The sequence below is a fragment of the Anthonomus grandis genome, chromosome 10 (assembly GCF_022605725.1).
Source record: "Anthonomus grandis grandis chromosome 10, icAntGran1.3, whole genome shotgun sequence".
NCBI lineage: Eukaryota > Metazoa > Arthropoda > Insecta > Coleoptera > Curculionidae > Anthonomus > Anthonomus grandis.
In genome coordinates, this window is record NC_065555.1 from 5,182,842 (window position 1) to 5,191,809 (window position 8,968).

The window sequence follows — 8,968 nt, forward strand, 5'->3', positions numbered from 1 at the left end:
CACTGTTTCTATATTAAATATTTATATATAAAATTATATCAAATTTAAATAAACAGTGTTATTAAATGAAATATTGAATATATATGCATTTTATGCAAAACCATTGTTTTTTAATCAACCCAACCCTTACCCCCCCCACCCACCCCAAACATTTGCCCAGTAAGAACTTCTTTTGAAAAATCACCGTTTTTCTTGTATAAGATTCAATGTAATAGCACTGTTTTTGTATTAAATATTTATTAATACACATATATATAATTATATCAAATTTAAATAAACAAACTGTGTTATTAGATTATAGATATTAATGACAAAAACAGCTGTTATTGATGTGTATTATTTTCGAAAACAATGATTTTTGAAAATAATTTCTTACTGGTAAATTGTGTGGGGTGGGTGGGGGGGGTTAGGGTAGTTTTAATGAAAAACGGTTTATTTGCAGAAAATAACTGTTTGAGAAAAAAATGCCTATTAAAAAAATTATAGGTGATAAAACAATCTATAGTTTTTGTATCTATACTTGTCTCACATAACCTGAGGGTTTTCGAGTAAAACGTGAAAATACCCTATTTTATTTCTCGAAAGCAAGGCGTGTCGCTATGAAAATTGTAGTAGTTGTACCATTTTTTTATCGCAAATAAGTGAAAATTCAGTTTTTCAGTGAGGTGCATTTTACTCCATTTTCTTCTTTCATATAGTCGCCAATAGATTAATAATTGTCATATTTAATATATCGTGCACCCCACGCTTTTTACTCTGATTTGAATTGAGGCGTGTTTTACAAAAACCGCACATGTCCAAAATCAACGAAATTGAGCTAGTGGCACCATCTAGTTTAAAAATATGATGTTTTTAATATCCTAAAATAAGATTCTACAAAAACGGCACAAGTACTAAGATAGAGAAAATTCTGCAAAAAACACACATGTCCATTGTTTTTCCACCAAATACAGCATTAGTCCGTGCGACAGGATAGGACATGTGTCCTTTTTGTCGTTAAATCTCGCTAAAACGCTCGAATTATTAGTCAGTTTTTTATTGTTTTGTCTATAAACCAGACGTGTTCTTGTGATTTTTGACTGGAGGTTAGAATTTGCGTTTTCTTGCCTAAAAATTATACTTAAAAAAATGCAAGATCGTGAAGAAGTGTTAACTAATTGGCCTACAAAAAAGCCAAAAAAAGAAGGAGACATTGATCAAAGAGTTAAAAGTTCGTGGTGAAGAGCACATAAATCACAAAGGCAAACGTGTTTCAGCGCGTAAAACTGGCGAAGCATGCAGGTATGTTAGAGGGTATATTTTTTAAGCGTGGGTTTTGCAATTAAAAAAATATTTTTTTATAGTTGCAAAAATTCCTGTTTTTCCAAAGTTGCTAAAGAAAAAAGAATTACCATTCTTACCCAGTTTAATAATATGACTAACAAAAATAATCAAGATTCTCATTTAACTGGTCTCAAATCAATGAACCATATTATTAAAAGACATCAGAAATAAATAAAAAAAAGTCACGGTGCTAGTTTTACTTACAAAATAAGGGTGGATGAATCTGAAATAAAAGTGTGTAAGAAAGCTTTTCTCAGCCTATATGGCATTAAAGATGCTCGTGTAAGGCGAATTCGAGATTCTCTTATGACTACTGGAGCTTCTCCCAACGACAAAAGTGGAATACATGGAAATAGGCCAACAAAAACTCCAGATCACATTACAGGACTTATTAAAATCCATATAAAATCATGTTCCGCTAGACGCTCGCATTATTCACGTCGTAAAAATCCAAACTGTTCCTATTTACCAGAATCTCTTACGTTAAGGGATATGCATAGAATGTTCCTACAAAGTTATAATATAAACATACCATATAAAAGTTACTGGAAAGTATTTAACACGTTAACTGCCAGTCCCAATTAGAAAAAAAAATTACCGGGTCTTACGGGCCACGTAACTTTTTTATTAAAAACAGTGTCTGTGTGCATCAAAACGAACGCATGTGTAAAAATTTATGTAATTTTTGTTTTATTTTTAGTTTAAAAAAGCTGTGTCCAAATATGGTACACATGGCACCTGATTGTACAGGTTTTATTTTTTGATGTCGTGTGCCATGTGTACCTTATCTGGACACGTACAAGGTCAATGTTGATTCGCCTGGAGAGATGGCAGCAGTTGTACGGTTTTTACTAGAAGCGCAAATACCACATGCATTTTATGTTTGTTGCCTTCTTCAGTCATTCTTTCTATGAAATCAGTGTACAAACATGTTGTTTTGTGGGCTATAATTTGGAGGAGCAATGGCGGCCTAAGAAAAGAATTATTTTTGATACTGATACAAAATTAAAAAAAGGAGAAATTGTTGCAAAACAAAATAAAAATAAAGTTGTTATTATGAAGTGCGGCATGACAAGAGGGACAAGCTCTTCTTATCCACAAAACATACAGATGAACTAAAGGAAGTACACCATAGAGAGGGTCCTAGGCTCAAACCTTCTGCAATAATCGACTATAATAAGGCCAAATCATTTGTTGATATGTCAGACCAAATGTCAGCTTATTCAAATTCTCTTAGAAAGTCAATTAAATGGTACAGAAAATTAGCCTTTGAAATTATCACAAGTACCTTAGTCGTAAATGCCTTAAATCTGTACAATAAAATTAACGAGAAAAAAATTTCAATAACGACTTTGAAAGAAAATCTTGCCATGCAACTTTTGGAAACGGCAGTACCGCCAACCCCAATGAATCCCTTAAAAGAGCACAAAGTTTCCGAAAAGACAGATAACGAGAAAAAGCTAAAAAGAGGCAGGTGCAGATATTGCTACGAAAAAAACTCACAAGAACAGGGGCGTAATTATGCTGTAAAAAATACCAAAATAGTTTCCTACGTATGTCTAGGTTGTGACGAAAATATTTTTATTTGTATAGACTGTTTTTTCCAAAAACATGTGTTTAAAAATATAAAATAACGTTTTCATTTTGAAGTATTTTGTTTTTAAAATTAGTTTGTTTATTTTATAAATATAAATAACAATTTTACATGTTAAATTACTGCCCATTGAAAAAATAAACGTATCATTTAAAAACGTCAATATTTTGTATCATATTATTTCGAAAAACAAAAATTATCCCGAGCCATTCTCAAACAAACTATTTCCTACGCCAGACCAATCCATACATACATTTCAATTAACGCTTAATGTGACCGCCCCATGTACACATGGCTTGGACGGTAAGAAGTTCTGTGTACACTGGTGGTACACATGGCTCTAAATAAAAATTGACTGCGTCCATATATGGTACACATGGCAGTTAACGTGTTAAGACATATTTTAACATTAAATTTGAATTTCCAAGACCTGACACTTGTTCAGAATGTGACAAACTTGCTCAGCAACTAAACCGTACAGATCTTAGCATAGAAGAACGAAATAGATTAGAATTAGAAAAGGAGATACACCTTCGTAAAGCCGAAGCGTTTTTTGACCTAAAATGAAAATTTTAAATCAAAGCAAAAGCTGGAGAAGTAATGTGTATTATAGTTTTGATTTTATGCAAAATTTGCCCCTTCCTCACATACCATCTAACCCTGTTGCTTTGGTATAATGTTTTTGGTATACATGACCTTGGAACTGATAATGTTTGGATGTACACTTATCTTGAAAATGACGCCAAAAAGGGTGCCAATGAAGTCACTTCGATGTTACTGCATTTCCTTAAAAACCACATCCATAACCGCAGTTTGGTTATTTTTAGTGACGGTTGCCCAGGGCAAAATAAAAATTACGTAATGGCTCATTTTTTGTACAACCTTGGTCAATATTCTAAAAATCGTTGATTCAGTAGAATACATATTTCCAATGAGGGGTCATTCCTTTTTGCCAAACGATTCGGATTTTGCCCTGATAGAGAAAAAGAAAAGACGCCTGGAGAGAGCCGAGAGACCAGAGGATTGGGATAATATCATTTTAAATGCCAGAATGAAACCTAACCAATTTAATTTGATAAAAATGAAGCAATACGATTTTTTTGATATAAAAACTGCGACCTGCAACTTTTTCCTAGAAACTCCAAAGTCAGCTATCAACATTAAAAAAATTAGGATTATGAAAATAACTAACCAAACATCTTTACTTTTTTAAAGGATTCATACAGTGGCCCATTCAGAAGCCGTATTGTGGCCAAAGCAAATTTATCATGCAACATCCAACTGGAAAGGCTTTACAAGGAACCTCTTCCGTTTGCTTCAAATAAATCTGAGAATTTAAGATCACTGTTACCGTTACTACGTCTTGTAGCTAATAAAAACTTCTATGAATGTATTCTGGATATTACCACAGAATAAACGATCTCGTGAGATCGTTTATATGAGATCGTTTATTCTGTGATATTACTTACCCTGATAACATATACATTAATGAAGAAGATGATAATATAGTAGTGGATGTGAAGATTAATTTACTACAAACTATTAAACTAATCCTTGTTTAGAATTTATTTTATGTTTAAATTTGTTAAATAAAACGTATGTTTTTTCTTATTTAACTTTTTTTTCTTGCAAAAACAACTTATGTCCAATAGTTTTTTCAAATTTTTGACAAATATATTAGAATTATTTTTTTTTAAACAAGAATTAAATATATTAAAAAATTAATTTAAATTTTATTATGATTTTTATTTGAGGTAATTAATTATGATTCATTGTCCGACCTTCTACTACTATAATAAAAACTCTTTGTAATTAAAAACTATTTTCTACTTTTTAGTTCGATTAGCAATAAAAGCGCATTCTTTTAGTTTTTTAAACTATTATTTATTTATATAGAATTTATTCGCAAATTACCACCTATATTCTTGTAAAGGAACTACGAAAATATATGTTAAGTAGCTGCGAAATTACATGGATGAATTTATTCATAGACGAAGAACTGAAAGTCTTTTCAGAGGTCAATAAATCACAAGTAGATGGACATAATGAAAGTTTCACACTGATCACATCAATATAGAATTAATCTAAATTATGTAGCGAAAATCAACATTTCGTCCATTACCATTTTAATCGTTTAAACTTGAAAGTTCGAGGAAATTAGCATGATGGCGGCAATGGGGCAACGAAAACCATTATTTTAAATGGCTTTTAAGCGATATAATTTGCATTACTAAGGGCTCTTCGGTTCTCAGCCAATCTGGATAATATCCTAACCGCAATGATCGGCTAATTGATTATAATTTTTCCTGAATTCCTTAAATCCACCAAGAATTTTTCAGAGAGACTGAACAATAACAAAAATGGCGGCCTGTAGGCAGGCACACTTTGGTATCCCGTAAGGGTTTACATATAAAATAATATCAATTTTGGATTTCGTACCTAAATTAAAGGGTTGTTAAGGGCTAGGCATCTAGCAACCCTGTAAGGGTTCCGTCAAGTGTGAATGGTGTGTTTATTGCGAAGTGTGTTTAGTTGTGTTCTCTTGCGTTTTATTGTGTTTTTGTAGTTTTCTAATTATGGCGTTTTTGCGAAAAAGTTGAATATTTGAGTTTGATATTTGAAGTTGAAGAATATTTGGTGCAGTTAGAAAGCAGTGATCCAGATATTGTCTTACGATATAAGAATGGATAAAATAAGGGTGGTAGCCTGTGTTGACCCTTTTGCCCTAACTGATGGAGAAACAACAACAAACTTTAAAGATTTTTTCAAAAGTAACGGCGTTTGATATTATTTCTTATTTTGTGCTAACCAGATGAAAGCCTACAAAAGTTTGTCTGGCTATAAATATTTTGAAGCTGGATGGGTTTCAAACTGTTCTGTAAGAAAAGTTGGAGATTTCACCATTACACCATTGTACCAGGTAAATATAAAAATCCTTCTATATATTTTTATTTGTCTTTATCTTTAAATGAGCAATAGCTAAAACAGTGAAAAAACTCTTTTATTTTGATTTTATTTATAACAAAAAACCATTTTACTTTTAGGTTAAGCACTTACAGAAAATGAACCAGTGTGCTCTTGATGTGTGGATCATAACACAAGAAGTTGGAGGAATTCACTCAGGACATTGCACCTGTATGGCGGGTGATTCTGAAGTCTGCAGCCATGTTGCCGCCATCTTATATGAGTTAAACAAAGCAGAACAAAGACAATGCGTGCGGCCATATTGAATTTATTTTGACAGAATGCTGATTTGCGCAATATTACGTTATCAAAGTTAGGTTATGTGATCTATTACTGTCCCGTCTCGTGGCAGGAATAAGGTAGATGCATTAAACGTCAACCAATACATCACAGACTCTTATTTACTCGCGGGGCAGTAAAAACGGGGCGGGGTTACCTGGGGGGTTGTCTTCTATATTTTTAAAATTTAAAATTAATCCGCTCACGTTCGGTTTCTGATCAAGATCGGATCGTAAATAAAATGGAAAAATAATAGTGATGGTCCGGCATCCGATTTGCCACGGCACGGAACAAGGAAATTCGAGCCAAAATAAGGATTTTATGGCGAGATGCCAAAAACAAACCGCACGAATGGAAACTGGTCTCCAGTAACTTAAAAAAAATATATATATAAGAAGGAAATTCACGAACGTGTTTGGAATGTTATAAATATTTTATCACCCGCGTTAATGATTGCTGCCATTCTATTTATAAACCCTCTGATAGAGGGACTTTTTCAGAGACTTAAATAATGTTTGATGACCTCCAGAGTGATTTTGACTCATATTCTACCCTATCAGATCTGGATCATATCATAATTTTAATGTATTCCAGTTATATTTCTTCATGTCTTTCACAGGGTTTCCTCTTATTTCAGGCATTTAATTAACCTCATTGGCTTGTCTTCCAGAGTTTTGAAGTGCCGTAGAAATGATATAGTGATTGTGGATATATAGACGACCGTTTCGATATAGATTTGATTCATCGTCAGGACTCGAAATTTTACATTCTGTTAAAAAAATAATTTGTCATCTTATTCCAGGCATTTGAGGCCAATTTTTTTGAAATAATTATTTATCCTAAAAATTAATTGTTTTATTAATTTAATTAGGAAAAATTAGGGGATTATATTACCAAAAAAATTAAGGTGCCTCAATTCATTCGTGAATTCAATTACGGAATAGCATAAGTCATAATTTCCGCTTATTCCAAGTAATTTGTGTTTGTTCCCGGAATAAAAGCAATAATTTTTATATAGTCCAGGCATGTTTCTTTATGTCTATCATACTTTTGGAATCATTTTTCCTCTTGTTCCAAGCCTAAATACATTTTTTTTGTCTTCCAGGGTTTCTTAATAATCATTCACGTTTTTCAGGCGTTTGAAATATTACAGTAGAGATATTGGTTAAAGCTGTATAAGTGAAACACCAAGAAAATTTATTTATTATTGGAGAACGTTTTGAATTTTCTATAGTTAATATTTTATTCCAGGCATTTCAAGTTATTGTTGATTTTGTCCAAGCTTTTTTATCCCCGAGATTTTTTCGAGGAAACAAAATGAGAAACCGCCGAAAAGAATCTAAAGCTAATTTTCAATCGGAGAGTAAAGGGATTTCCGTGGGGGACCCAGACAGATAAGTAAAACGGCCCTTTTGTAACCCGCCCTTTCGCACTACCGTAAACACGAAAATATCCCCCCTCCCATAGCCCAGTTTAAAAATACACGTACGTGGAATTTCGAAAAAGAGAGCGTAAGGGATTACCTGCATTTTCCTCGGGGCTGTTTTGTTAAAGCCCGGCTTGAATTTTTACACACACACAAATACTGAAATTCCCGGTCTGCGGTGTTTTTTTTTTGTTTTCTTATTGGGTTTTCTAGGTTTCCTAATGCCCGTATGCGGATACACGCTCGACTGGATCCCACTATATAGTCCCGGATTAACCATTTGATTCCCATATCGAAACGAATTATTGAATAAACATGAGAACATTGAAAAACTAGAATTAGTAAACAACAACTTTGTTTGGGTTCACCATGTGCGCGGATCCTCGGCAAGCAACTCTTTCTTTTTAAGGGCCAAATTACGGACCAGCTGGTAAAGTTCCTGTGTGTTATCAGGCAGATAAATTATATCCTGTTGGTAAACCTACCAATAGCTGTAGGAGGAATTATGAACCAAATTTTAACCTGTTGCAATCTGTAGCAGTTTTACAGTTTGGCAATGGCAAGATGGCAATTTAGGGTTATGAATATCCGGTCCTGAGAAAATAAATAAAATAAACAAAAATAATGGAAGCGTTTTGTTTTTAATTTCTGATAATACTGGTACTGGTATACTTGTTTTGTGCCAAATCCGATATTATTTCTGTTACTACTAGTATCAATACGTATTTGCATTTTTGCTAATTGTTTGTAAGTATCCCACCAGACATTTGCCAGTGAATCACAGTACTCAGCTTTTTAGAAACTGTATACTGTGCAGTGAATTTGGCAGAATTTTAATCAATTTTTTTTTACATTATTTTTTTACAGGATATCTCAATAACCTGATAAAAAAGAGGTCGGTAAACTTTTCTGAAAAATAAGTTATTTTGCTCTGTAATTAGTCAATATGCGGGTACTATTGAACCAAAAAAAACTGATGCAACATCTTGGATAGAAAAAATCAGGCCTGCGAAAAATTAACAGCAAAGTTTAATGTAAGAAACCCTAAGTCACGGGTGGTTCGAACCCTGAATAATCTTCTAACAAAGTATGAGAGTAACAAAAATCGAAGAAAAAAAGTATCCAAGAACAAACAGGAAATATTTAAAACTGGTGGCGGTAGTGCAACCATAACACTATAAGAAAACAAGTTAAAATTTAATAACACTGAGTGTTGAGGGACTGCCTTCAAGATACGATGATGATAGTAACTGACAAAATATGGTGGCTCAATGGCGTATGTTTTCTTTTCATTTCTCAGTCACATAACAGTGGCATAGCCAGCAAAGAGAAGCAGGTGAGGGAAGGGTGTAACCTTAAGTCGGGCATTATCATATTAAATA